At 47.0% G+C, this 14,120-nt stretch overlaps 1 protein-coding gene across 3 annotated transcripts in view; it reads right to left on the bottom strand.

Annotated features, from left to right (window-relative positions):
- GOLIM4 (golgi integral membrane protein 4) overlaps window positions 1-14,120 on the bottom strand; it is a 2,181,480-nt gene that overhangs the window by 453,892 nt on the left and 1,713,468 nt on the right. The window lies entirely within an intron of this gene.

The following is a 14,120-nucleotide window of genomic DNA, read 5'->3' as shown; positions in this document are numbered from 1 at the left end:
GGTGGGGAATGCGTCAGGCTCCTCAGGAGTGGGTACCAGTGTGGTCTTGGCCAGTCTGGAGCAATGAGAATCATGTTTGGTCTGTCTGCTCTGGCTTTTAATAGAACTTTGGGCAGCAGAGGAAGAGGTGGAAAGGCATAAACTGTCATTGTTGTCAAGCTGAAAGAAAGTGCGTCCACTTTCCAGGCCTGTGGATGAAAGGCCCTTGAGCAGAATTTTGTCAATTGGTGATTTCTATGGGTGGCAAAGAGATCTATGTCTGGCCTTCCCCATGCTTGAATTATCTTTGTAGAAACTTGAGGATGCAACTTCCATTCGTGTGGATCTGTCATATTTCTGCTTAGGTTGTCTGCCAGCGTGTTTTCCTTGCCTGGCAGGTACTGTGCTTGAAGTTGAATTTGTAATTCCAGAGCCATGTTCCAAAGAGACATGGCTAGCCTGCATAGGGGATGTGAATGGGTTCCTCCCTGTTTGTTTATGTACCACATTACTGTGGTGTTGTCTGTCCTTATCAATAGCTGGCCTGGATGCAGTAGGTCTTTGAAAGCCATAATAGCATTTATTACTGCTAGCATTTCCTTTTGATTGATGTGTAGGTGCTTTTCTTTTTGGGACCATTTGCCCTGAATGCACCGATCTGTCATGTGCGCCCCCCAGGCGTAGTCTGAGGCATCTGTTGTGATGACTTGATTTGCTTGAGGCTAGCAGAATGGGAGACCTGTGTTTCTTTGGCATGCTTGAGCCCACCACAGAAATTCCTTTTGAAGACATGGAATCAGTGGTATAATTGTTTCCAAACTATGGCTGTGTTGAGACCATACGTTTTTTAGGTACCATTGAAGTTTCCTCATATGCAGCTTTGCACATGGGATTAGCAGGATGCAAGATGCCATGAATCCCAGAGCCTACAGGATTTTCCTTGCAGTCAGCCTGGTGAAGGTTGCCAGTTTTCTGAAGTACTGAGTTAGTTGCCCTTGTTTCTCTGGCATGAGGTAGGCCATCTGGGTATTTGTATTCAAGCTGGCACCCAGGAAAATTACTGTTTTGAGAGGGTATTAGCCTTGATTTCTTTTTGTTGACTGTGTATCCCAGAGAATTCAACAACATTATTACAAATGCCAGATGTTTCTGAAGTATGTGTTTGCTGTCCGCTTGGATCAGGCAGTCGTCCAGATATGGGTATATTTGTATCCCTTGAAGTCTGCAGAAGGCAATTACTGATGCCAGGCATTTCGTGAACACTCTGGGCGCAGTAGATAAGCCAAAGGGCAATGCAGAGAATTGATAATGGGTTGAACCTGCAAGAAATCTGAGGTATCTTCTGCAATCTTGTCTGTTTGGGACATGCAGGTATGCCTCCTTGAGGTCCAATGTTACCAGCCAAGACTCCTTGCCCAGCATGGGAAGAAGCTGCTCTAATGTGAGCATCTTGAATTTTGTGCAGTAAAAATGTGTTTAGGATGGATAGGTCCAAAATAGGTCTCCAATCTTTGCCCTTCCTTGGTACCAGGAATAGTCTGGAATAAAAACATTGACCTTGTTCTTGTGCAGGTACCTCTTGAATAGCTTTCATGTCCATGAGATCTGAAATTTGATTTTGTGCCTCTGCCCTTTGATTGTGTGGCAGGTTTGGCATGCCTCTCATTTTTGGAAGGGTGTGAAAGTGGAATCTGTAGCCTCTGTCTATAATGTCCAGGATCCATTTGTCTTTTGTGACAATATGCCAATTTTTCAAAAATAATGCCAGTTTTCCGCCTAAAGGTGCTGCCATTTGAGCCTTGCTTGGCATGCAAAGGGGAAAGTCATTGGTTCTGCTTTCTGAATGGCTGTGAACTATCCTCACCACCTCTTTGTGTAGGTGCTTGCCATTGTCTGCCTCTAAATGATCCTTGAGATTGCCCTCTACCCCTCAGGCACCTGTATCTACCTCTTTGGGGTCTGTCCGTGGCTGGAAAGGACCAATTTTTTGAAGGCCAATTTCTAATGAAACGTGGAGGTTGTACCTGTAGGAAATCTTTCACTGTTTGCATTGATTGTGCCTTTTCCTCCATTTTCTTTAATACCTCCTCAGCTTTAACACCAAACAATACATCTTTTTGAAGAGGTGCATCTAGTAATTTAGCTTTGACATGATCTGGTAAGGTTTGCTCTTTGAGCCAAGCATGTCTACGTATGACTGATCCTGTAATAGCAGCTCTACATGAGGCCTCTAAAGCATCAAAACCACATTGCAAGGTATGTTTACCCACTTGCTCTGCACTATGTAACAAATCCTGCAACTCCTTCAAATCTGGTTGTTCAGGTTGTGACACTTTGCTTTTCAACTGAGATACCAGAAACTGTTGATACTTTAACATATGGAGCTGACAGTTTAATGCCCTCATGGTTAAGGTAGCCGAGGTGTATACCTTTTTCCCCCACCTTTCTAAAGCTCTGGAATCTCTCTCTGAAGGTAATGGATTTTTGGTAGTGGAGGCCTTAATTCCCTTGGGACCCTGTGAAATAGTTTCTGGGTCAGCCGCATGGCTTTTGTATAGGAATTGGTATGAATCAGGAACCCGGTAATACCTGTCAGGCTTGACTGGAGCTGGAGGTAAAGAATCTGGGTTAAGGCTGGCCTCCGAATACACATCATCTAGTATGTCTAAGACAGGGGGTATAGCCAGGGGCCTGTGCTGAGGGAGCAAGAGGAAATCCCTAAGCCTTTTCTTGGAGTCTGAGTACTCTTGGCCTTCCCAGTGGAAGTGTTCCCGCAAGGTATGTAAGGTTTCCCCAAAAGAGTAATCCTCAGGGGGGGAGACAGAGGGAATGGACTCCTCTGCATCAGAATCTTCAAAAGGGGAGTATGAATGTTCCTGGTCTTCAGAATGCTCTGAAGTAATGGAGGCCTGGTCCGAGGAAGGGTATTCTTCCTCCACTCTGGGCCTTTTGTCCGAGGGGGGGTTGAGGAACCCCTGATAAGAGTAATCAAATCCTCAGCCATTTTGAGCATCTGCTTTTTAGGCATGGGGCCTTGAGAGGGGCCCTGTGGAGCTTGTCTTTTAGTATGCATGGCTGCTTTAGACTTAGTGAAAGCCTTAATGGAAAAAGAAGAAGAAGGCCTGAAGACACCCTGAGAGGTGGCAGGCCTGTCTAAACTCTGAGTTTCCCCTGCCAAGAGTGGCTTCAGTATCTGTAGTCGGGGTGTGGGCCGAAGAGCCTGCGACCTCGGGCACAGAAGACACCGCCAATGAAGTGTCATCGGTAGTCAGGGGCTGCGTAGGCGCCTCGCTGAGAACCGGAGCACCTGTAGTCGGCTTTAGCGTGGTGTCAGTAGAAGTCACGGACCTCGTATGTCGGTCCTCATCTTTGCGTCTTTTACTCAAAACTGGAGTCGGAGTATCCGACAACATAATGCAATTAAACTTTTTGCCAAAATAGTGTTGGGCGAACTCCGCCTGACGCTTAATAGTGCGCCTGTTAAATGTAGCACAAAAACGACAGGCCGAGACGTCGTGGTCTGGGCCTAAGCAAGGAATGCAGAGGGAATGAAAATCCTTACGCGGTATTTGCTTCCCACATGAAATGCAATTATTAACTTTGTCTGACATCGGTCTGAGGCAAGAAAAGTTTCCCCAACGGGGTACTTAGCTTTCAAGAAGACTCCGGTTGAAAATATTCGTAATCTCAGGAGCTGGCTGACCGGCACTTGCGAACTGCTTCTGCTTCGGGCACCGCACTGCAAGAAAGACTGAAGAAAATGGCGTTGGCTGGTTCTTTTATACCCCTGTCGTACTGACGTCAGGGAAGAAGCGATGACATCTGATGCCGGACCTAGACTTTGGAATTCGGCCGACCGAGGACCTGCCTGACGGCAGGAAAACCCATCTGTTATGACTGCAGCTGTATGCACGATGAACATCTGGCTTTGTGCTGGATGACTGGAGGACAGTAACAGTCATTATCCTGCACAGAGGTGGAACTACAGCAGACCTGGGGTAATTACAGACCCATAAGTCTGACCAGCGTCATCTGTAAGGCTGTAAAATGGATCATTATGGAACTAATAAATAGGGATACAGTTAACTTACAGAATTTCGACCCAACCCAGTTCGGATTCATCAAAGGCAAGTCCTGTCTATTTAAACTGGTTGGCTTTTTAAAAAAGGTTAAGAGGCAGTAGATGAGGGCCATCATTGCACACTGCCTATCTGGACCATGCAAAGGTATCTGACGCCATCCCTCACTCAGACATCATAGATTAACCCCTCCAGCTAAGTATTAAATCCTATGTAACTCGCTGCAGAGCAAATTAGCTCACAGAGTATAGAATGTAAGAGTGGCTGACTCTGCCTTCTCCAAAGAACCTGTCACCAGTCAACAGTGGAATGCCCCCGGGTTCTGTCCTTTGTTCAGTTCTCTTTGGCATTTGCTTCTCCGATGTCAGACCTAATGCTAGTTAAGTCTGCAAACTAGGTACAATCATAAAATCCTCAAAGGTCACCATGATCCTATAAAAGGCCCTGTGTCCCAAACAAATAGCTGGTGCCAAAATCCTAGACTGAAACTAAATGCCAAGGAATGTTTAATCGTATCCTTTCACAAGCATGACTCCCTTTATAACTATCACATTCAGAACACCACCTTGAAGATTGATCTTGTAGTTAAGAGATCTGGGTGCCTATCATGACAATGAGCTGTCCTTTGATCATCACGTATTCCCTACTATAAGGAAGCCCTTTTGTCATCGTACAGCTAATATCAAAGGGTACAGCATTCACATCCAGGGATGTAATTCTTTCTGTACTCGGCACTCATTAGGCTCATCACTGAGTATAGTGCGCCTCTTTCCGTATGTACCTGTGTAAATACTTGTCACAGCTGGAATGAACCCAAAACTTCCTCACTAAACTACACACATCATTTCAAAACATTGTCTCTCTCTTCTCTGTATCACACAGGCTACTGAGACTAGACCTCTGCTCACATATACAGCCTCAATAGAACATGTTTTATCAGATTAATTAAACATTCAGAAGTCCATTGGTATCAGAAACACCCACTCAAGGGACCTCAATCTCTTTTGCAAGATTAACAGAATATGTTGATGGGCTAGGTTTGTTTCACAGAGAACACCACTTTTATGGAACCACCTTCCTCTCCACGAGAAGCAGAGTACTTCCTTACTAAGTTCAAATGTAACTTGGACGACTGAATGGGTATCTGCAAATTCACCTCTGGTTTAGCACCACTGGTTCTCATGGATAGGGGAAATATGCAAGTATCCAGCATACATTTGTGCATCTCATCTTTGGAAATTCACACTGTAAAATATAAGGACTAATAATCACCATGGGAATGCAGGGTTAGGCTTAAGAAGCTCACAGATCAATAGGCAGGCAAATACTTATGAGCCTATGAATAAATCAGACTCCTGGCATAGTGTGCAGCTGCTAGGATACTCTGCTGGAGTTTTGAAAGCACATGGAATCATTTACAAAAAAACTTTTCACTGAAAACCAAATCTGCTAAATAACTACCTGACTGCTGACTGTACTGAATGGCTCACTGCGTTGAGAAATATCTTAAGAAGCAAACCTAGACGACTTTTTAAAGAAAACACAAAACAGCATGCACACCAACCTCTTCAAGAGTGACAGGTATGACTCTACAGGACTGCAGATTCCTAGCCCAGAAATGCAAACATAACGTTGGTGCTGCTGGAGCACAGGGATACATCTTGTAAGCAGAATCAACAAGTCATTGATCTGCAATGTTGTTGTTGTTTCTTTCGGCTTTTCCCGGTTAGGGGTCGCCACAGTGGAACTCCGGTCTGCTAATGATTGGCAGTTGATTTTTACGTGCCGAGTTGCCGGCCCTGATGCACAACCTTCAACGAAGGTACGCCCATTCACGCATGTCTCCACACAGAAGACGCTCTAGCTGAGAATCGAACGGGACAATGTCTTGCTGTGAGGCGACAACGCTACCGCAGCAGCACCACCACCGCGGACTAAGTCATTGATCTGCAATAAATGCATGAAAACCATCGTTGTGGAAGCTGTGGCAAACAATCATGATTTCAAAATCACATAACAGTAAGTTATGTACTCACCATAACAGATGTATGTAGTCCATCTCGCCTCACATTCTTCACCTGTGGGTTCAGAGCCGAATGTCGGATCCGACTCGGCCTATTTACTAGCTCGAAAGTCTTTGGCTGGGCTAAGATGGTATCCCACAATACATTGCCCCACATTCCCAGATCTAGTTTGCTGCCAACAGAAATATAGTATCCATCGCCCAAACACACACACACACACCCATAACAAAGAGGCCCAACAAATTATCCAAAGGGACTCTGTAATATCAGAAATACAAGGTGATCCTCCAAATCCTCCAGGCGTGGGGGGGTAATGAAGAATGTGAGGCGAGATGGACTACATACATCTAACGTTATGGTGAGTACATAACTTACTGATGTTATGTAGTCCTATCTCGCCTACATTCTTCACCTGTGGGACAGTGTCCCTAGCATCTACATCCTGGGTGGCTCAATGGAAAATACTCCTGAGCACTGTGGAGCCAAAAGATGATCTGCCCCAGGACACCACATCCAATTTGTAATGGGAAACAAACGTGTGAGGAGAAGCCCATTTTGCAGCCGCACAAATATCATCCATCGATAACCTAGCCTGAAAGGCTGTGGAAGTGGAAACTGCTCTGGCAGAGTGTGCGCTGATTGGGAAGGGCAGGCTCTTTCCCCCGCCTGATAAATAAAAGAGACGCAACCAGCTATCCACCTAGATATGGTGACCTTGGATACCGCAGACCCCAAGCGATTCTTTGAAAATGGAACGAAGAGCTGGTCTGACTTCCGACAATCTTTAGTCCTGTGTAGATAAAAGCGTAGTTGCCTATGAACATCCAACAGATTAAACTAGTACTCTGCCTTATTGGAGAAGTTGGGGAAGAAGACCGGCAGTTCAATGGACTGATTAATATTAGATAAGGAAGCCACTATGGGAAGAAAGGACGGATTTGGTCTGAGAGAGACTCTATCTTTATAGAATATCAAATATGGGGGCTTGATTGATAGGGCATGGTGTTCTGAGACTCGTCTAGCCGATGTGATAGCTATCAAAAAGGAAGATTTCCATCTAAGAAATTTTAAATTGCAGGAAGCTGCAGGCTCGAAGGGTGGGAGGGTGAGAGCCTGCAGAACAAAATTGAGGTCCCAGGGCATAACAGGTTGAGATACAGGGGGACGAAGGAGAAGAGTGCCCTTTAGGAATGGTTTACACAGCCTGTGTGCCATTAAGCTAGGTTCATAAGCCACATGAAAATTTGAAATAGCCGCCAGCTGAACTGTGATGGTGGCTGAGGCAGACCCTTGGTAGAATAAGTGGGACAGAAATTCCAAAACAAAATCAATGGGGGCTGTGTAGGGGTCAATACCTTTGGAATGGGCCCATACTGAAAACCTTTTCCACTTGCTACAGTAGATCTTCCTAGTGGACGGTTTATGAGAGGACGAAAGAATATGGACCAAGTCTGGAGAAAAATCGTGACACCTGACTATGGATGGAAGTGGAGTAGCTAGGCGGTCAGCCGGAGGGTCTCCAAGGAGGAGTGGAGCTGTCCTGACATATGTGTCAGCAAGTCTGGACGAGGGTCCAGAGTCCAAGGAGCATCCACCATGTAAGGTTGAAGGAAGGGGAACCATACTTGTCGAGGCCAGTGTGGCGTGATCAGAATCAATCTGCTTCCCAAGGACAGCGCTTTCTGAATCACCCTTGAGATAAGGGGAAATGGAGGGAAAGCATACAGCAGACCCGAGGGCCAATTGTGCGCAACAGCGTCCCTTGGAGGTTCCCCCGGTGGGGGGATCAGCGAGAAGTAGCTGCTGCATTTCGCATTGAGGGGACTGGCAAACAGATCGCAGCAAGGCTGACCCCATTTGCTGAATATGCTGTTCGCCACCCGGTGGTTTAGGGACCACTCGTAAGGCATGAGGATCGCTCTGCTTAGCCTGTCTGCAATCACACTGGTTTTCCCAGGGATGTGCATTGCCACCAAGGCCCGCTGGGAAGCAATCGCCCAATTCCACACTCTCATGGCCTCTCTGCATAGGGGGTACGATCTGGTTCCTCCTTGCTTGTTGAGATACCACACTACTGACATGTTGTCTGAGTGTATCGCAATAGTCCCTAGAGGGAGGACATCCTGAAGTGCCTGCAACGATAGGAACACTGCCCTCATCTCCAGGACATTTATGTGCAAGTCTATCTCGTGCTCCTGCCATGTGCCTTGGACCATCCTGCCGAGATAATGCCCCCCACCCTATCCGGGAGGCATCCGTGGTCACTGTGGCTACCGGATTGGGTGGAACAAAGGGTTTCCCTACGACTAAGTTGTTGGTGCATAGCCACCAACTGAGGTCCTGCTTGCATTTGCCTGTGATTAAGATAGGATTTGATAGAGGTAGTCTTTGGAAGGACCACTGGGCGAATAGCAGCCATTGTAGGATCCTCATATGTAACCTCGCTAACGGGACCATCATGATAGTGGATGCCATTGTCCCCAGTAACTGAAGAACTAGTCTTGCCCTCACACGTGTCAGAGGCATCATTGTATGAACCTGTCGTTGCAACCCTGTGATCCTCTCCATAGGTAGGAATGCTCTCAACCGAATAGTGTCCAACTCTGCTCCTATAAACGAGACATGCTGTGAGGGTAGCAAGGCAGATTTTTTTCCAGTTTATTATAATGCCTAACCGGTGACAAAGATCGATGGTAGTATCTCTGTTTTAGATGCTTGGTGGGGGCAGATAGGAGCCAGTCATCCAGGTAAGGAAACACCTGGAATCCTTGACGTCTCAAGTGAGCCGTCACCACTGCCATGCACTTGGTGAACACCCTGGGGGCTGTGGTGAGACCAAAGGGCAGGGCTCGAAACTGGAAATGCCTGGCTCCCAGCCGGAAGCGTAGATGACATCTGGATGCTCTGTCCATTTTGATGTGGTAGTAAGCATCCTTCAGGTCAATGGAGCACATCCATACTTCTTTTCCCAACAATGGGAGAATCGATTGTAGCGTGACCATCCGGAATTTGGACTTGGGTACGTAATGATTGAGTTGGCTGAGATCCAAAATGGGTCTCAGGTCCCCCGTTCTTTTCGGCACCAAAAAGAAACTTGAGTAAGTCCCTAATCCGATCTGGTCTGGGGGGACTGGTTAGATGACTCCTTTTTCTAGCAGCTGAGAAACCTCTGATATTGCTTGATCCCTCTGACTGGGTGGAACGTCTGGGATCCGATAAGACGGGAGGGGATGCGGAATAGACTGGGATGGTGTAACCTCCGGCGATTATCCCTAATACCCATCGGTCCTGGGTGATGTTGACCCAGGCTTCCGGATACCGGGAAATTCGACCCCCGACTGGCTCCGGAGAAGCACAGTCGGGCACACCCTCAGGAATGAGAGTATGGGGAACCACGAAAGGAATCGCGGTCCCCAGAATTGCGGGAGCCCCCTCTGCCTCTGGGGCGATGTCTCCCTGAATACGACCCCCCTTCCCCTGCCTCGGGAGGGGGTCTCACCCTGTGCAGCAGGAAAAGGCCTTTGTGACTTCTTGAACCACGTCTTTACCCCTCGCTGAGCCTTGTGATAAGGTCTCGACGGGAGGGAAAAACTGACTCCTACGGCAGACAAGGTCTTTCCATCTTGCTCGCACCTGGTGAGGGTGTCTTTCACTTTGGTCCCGAACAAGGAGGAACCATCAAAGGGGGCATCAGTGAAGGAAGACTTAAAGGCCTCCTGAGGGCCACCCCTGAGCTAGCCGCCCTACTAGCTCCCTCGGCCGCGTACGAAATCAGTCGCATGGAGTTGAGGGTAGAGAGCTGAGCGTTGACAGTCTGAGCCACCGCCTCAGGCACGTTACCCATTAGAGTACCTCCTAACTCCTTAAGGAGATCTCTCTGGAGCCACATGAAATGAGACAAATAATTCAGCGACCGCAAGGTAAAGGTCACTGAAGACAGGAAACACTTCCCGTACCGATCCATAGTCCTAGACTCCTTGTTCGGAGGATGGACCGAAGAGGAAGACTCAGCAACTTCCTTCTGTGTGGCAGCCTCCACCACCATAGCATCTACCGGGACTCCCTTTGTTAAAAATTCTTTCCCTTGGGGAGCAGACAAAAATTTGTTGGGGCGTCAAGGAACAGGCTCCACGGAGTCAGGAGTCTCCCACACCCTCTAACAAATAAGGTCCAGGAGCTCGTCGAAGGGTGGAGACACCCAGGAGGTGGAGGGCTGAGCGCCAAAGGCCTTAAGGAATATCAACTCCTCCTCGGAGGGGGTTTTGGAGGGCCAGTCTCCTCTTTGTTTCAAGATCTCCAGGATATCGGAGAACGAAACGTCCTCAGAGGAAGACTTAGGGGACCCCTCCGATTCCTCGAGGTCAGTATCGGAAGTGAGGGACTTGTCCTGGGAGTCTACATGCTTCTTCTTGCACAATTTCTTTCTGGGGGGGTTCCTCAGGCACAGTGCTCCTCAGAAAGAAGGGGACCGCTCGTGGGGGTATCCTTAGGCCCTGGCACTCTGCTATCCAAGGATAGGTGGGTGTCAGAAGCTCTCGCCGATGTTGTGGGGGATGGAAGACCCGATCCGAGAGAAGTAGCTGACCTAGCCAGCGCGCTCTGCATAGCCTCGAAGGCGGGACCTCCCAAATTTGAGGACCGACAGCCTTCCAAGGCCATAACCGTGACCGGTGTCTCCGCAGCTGAGGGACTGAGAGGGAGGCTCGGAACTGAAGGGTGTTCTGCGGCATCCCCCTCGGGCCCGACCAAGGAAACCCGGGTCTCTAACCCAGTGGAAGGGACCAACAAGGTCGGAGCCGATGCAGGCACCAATAAACCCTGGTGAGGGATCGGAGCCAATGCAGGAACGTCCCTCGGAGCGGAGCTTACCGGCTCCGACGACAAGGATGCGCTTGGAGGAGGAATAGCAGGAACAACTAACAAAGCTGGCTCCAGAGCCGACTGGGTCGGAGCCGAGAAAAGTTTGGCCAACACCGGCGACTGTAGGAGCCTCTGCACCACCCTATCTACATCCAAATCGGAAAGCCTGGAGGATTTGGAGGAGATGGATGGAGACCTGGACCTCCTATCAGGAGAACCCTGCCTCAAGCTTGGTGACCGGCTCCAAATTGGTTCCAAAACTATCGGAGCATAAGCAGACTCAGTCGACACAGCTACCTCCTGTGGCCGTGATGCCGGTGGAGCCGAGGAAGCAGACTCGACAATGATAATTTTACAAGGTGGCTTCGAAGTAATAGAAGGAGCTGGAGACCTTTTCTTCGATTTGGAGGGTTTAGACTTCGACTGGGAGCCGAACCTAAATCCTCCTCAAAGGACGGTTTTAGCAGTCCCTTTAGGATCAATTTGTTTTTCCTCTCTTGGAGCACTCGAGGACTAAAGGCGTGGCAGAAACTGCACGACTCCTGAAGGTGGATGGCTCCAAGACAGTAAACACAGACCGAATGTCCGTCTGTGACAGACATTTTATAGGCACACTTTGCACACTTTTTAAAGCCCGAGGGCTTATGCTCTTTTTGTTCCTTAGACATGCCAAGCCAACAATTGTAACAGCCGCTACTGACAAAAGGCGGGAAACCGCTAACACAGAAACAGAAACAGAAGAACAAGTATAACCAACAACCAAGCACAGGGGAGAACCTCTAAATAAAAAGGTTCTCAACTTAATTTAAGTAAAACGGACCTAAGACAGCCAGACAAACATCACAAAGAGGACTAGGTCCTCTAACTCAAACGGGTCTAGCCCGAAGGAATAAAGGGATACCACACACAAAAACACTCGCAACCTATAAAAAATAATGCAGCAACAACACTATGAATGACTTTATTTGTATAAGAACAATTAGCCAAAAATTTTCACAAGAAAGAGTTTTTTTAGCAATACTTAGCCACAGCCAAGTCGAGACCACGTCCGAGCTCTACAAGTGGCAAACGAGATCTGGGAATGTGGGGCAATGTATTGTGGGATACCATCTTAGCCCAGCCAATCAGCTAGTAAATAGGCTGAGTCGGAGCTGACATTCGGCTCCGAACCCACAGGTGAAGAATGTAGGCGAGATAGGACTACATAACATTTAGAGTTACAAAATCAGTACCAATTATGCAAATGCATCACCTGGTCCGGAAAGTCATCAGTTTGGAAAACATGGACTGCTGATCACACCTGAGATTTTCTGCAGTACTCAAAAGATCTGGACAATAAAGACATAACACACATCCTACAACACTACTGTTATCGTTGCACAGGAACTTTGAACCCCTACAAATATAGTATGCATACTACAAACCTGTAATTAAGACTTCTGCCACTACTAAAACTCCAGTGAGCCATAAAAATTCAACTCTTTGTCATTCCAGCAAGACAGCCTGGTCATCAGGTCCTCTTCTATATAATGCCACATTCATCAGCTTTGACAATGATAAAGCTAATGCGGTCACCAAATACGCATTAGTGCTAGCAATAAAAAATAAATCCGCAAAGAGTAGTGTCCACTAACAGACACTCTACAAATCCTGATTAAGGAGGGGGACAGCCTCCAGATCATAGTCGGGAGGGTAACTTGCATGGATTTTTGATATTAAATACCATGATCTTTCTAAGGTAGGTTACACAGTCTGCCTATTTTGGGGCTATACAGTCTTATCTTTGTGACTGCGAGTATTCTGGGAAATGTTAATGGGTGAAGTGAGAGAAAACAATGCTGAGAAAGAAAGTTGTTAGTCATATTTAGTGGTTTAAAAGGACTGTTTAACATTTAAACAGGTGAGATACTCTGGGTAGTCCGAGTGTGCCTGTACCTATGATTTAAGTAAAGAGATGAGCCCACAATAAACAGAAGCTCTTGCTCAATACAGGAACCATGAAACAAGAGTTCAGCTTCCTCTGTCCTCATGCTTAGGAAAAGGTACACATTAGCAAGAGTTAATAATCTACTGTAATAAAAAGCCCTTTGCAGTTTTAACAGTGCCTAATGAGTTTCTGAAAACATCTATATAGTTAAAGGACACATCATAATTGACATATGTTCAAACAACAGACTACAGGGCGTCCCATTCTGTTCAGTTTCTTACCCTTCCTTAAAGTTAAAGATGATGTTTCTTACAGCCTAACTAGTGATGTGGCAATTAGTTTCAAATGTGGAAACAAATGGGAACTTTTGAACTGACTATGCAAGTCCACTTATATGACCTTCATGTATTATAACAGAGAAAGGATAGATAAAGTACAGTTGCGTACACTTACCATAAATGTAGATGTTTGAGTGTATTCATTGTTACAGTCATCACTTGTGGGTTATCCCTGCTGGGTAGCCCTTGGCTGGCCCAAATACCAGAGTAAAGGACATCGCTCTTGTGTCGGCTGCAGGTCACCTGAGACTGATGTCAGGTCGTCAGGGCTATAAAGGGAGGCAGCCGATGCCATTACATCAGTTTTTCTTGCCTCCAACCTATAGCAGCCCTGCCCAGAAGGCCTGAAGAAGGCTACCCTGGGGTAGGCCATTAGGTATAATTAGGTAAGATGGAAATAATAAGGGGGAAGGAGAGAGAGAAACAGGGCTGCAACAGTGAATACACTCGAACATCTACATTTAAGGTAAGTGTACACAACTGTAATATGTTCTTTTATTTTACTGTAGTAGTCATCACTTGTGGGAAGATTCCCAAGGGTGGAAGGAAGGGAAGGAGTTAGAGAATAGACTTACACTGCTCTAAGTAGAAGCCACAATGCCCTGCAGGACTGCTGAAGCAAAGTCTGCCCGGGATTTGGAGTAAAGAGGCAGTTGGTGGTGTTTTGTGAAGGTGTGAACAGATGTCCAAGTGGAAGCTTCTAGAATATCCTTGGTAGGGACGCCTCTAATGAAGGCAGTGGAGGTTGATGCTGCCCTAGTAGAATGGCTTCTGACAGGACTGGGAGATATTTTCCCATTGGAGGAGGAGCAGAAATGGATGCAGTGTGATATCTATTTAGAAATGGTTTGCTTGGACATAGGTTTCCCCTTTGCCCCTGAAGCGAGCAGCTGGTTAGTCTTTTTGAAAGACT

The sequence above is a fragment of the Protopterus annectens genome, chromosome 4.part1, assembly GCF_019279795.1.
Source record: "Protopterus annectens isolate FY-2018-M chromosome 4.part1, PAN1.0, whole genome shotgun sequence".
NCBI classification, from domain to species: Eukaryota; Metazoa; Chordata; order Ceratodontiformes; family Protopteridae; genus Protopterus; species Protopterus annectens.
The sequence above is the reverse complement of the archived record's forward strand: the minus strand, read 5'-3'. Positions and strand labels throughout refer to the sequence as shown.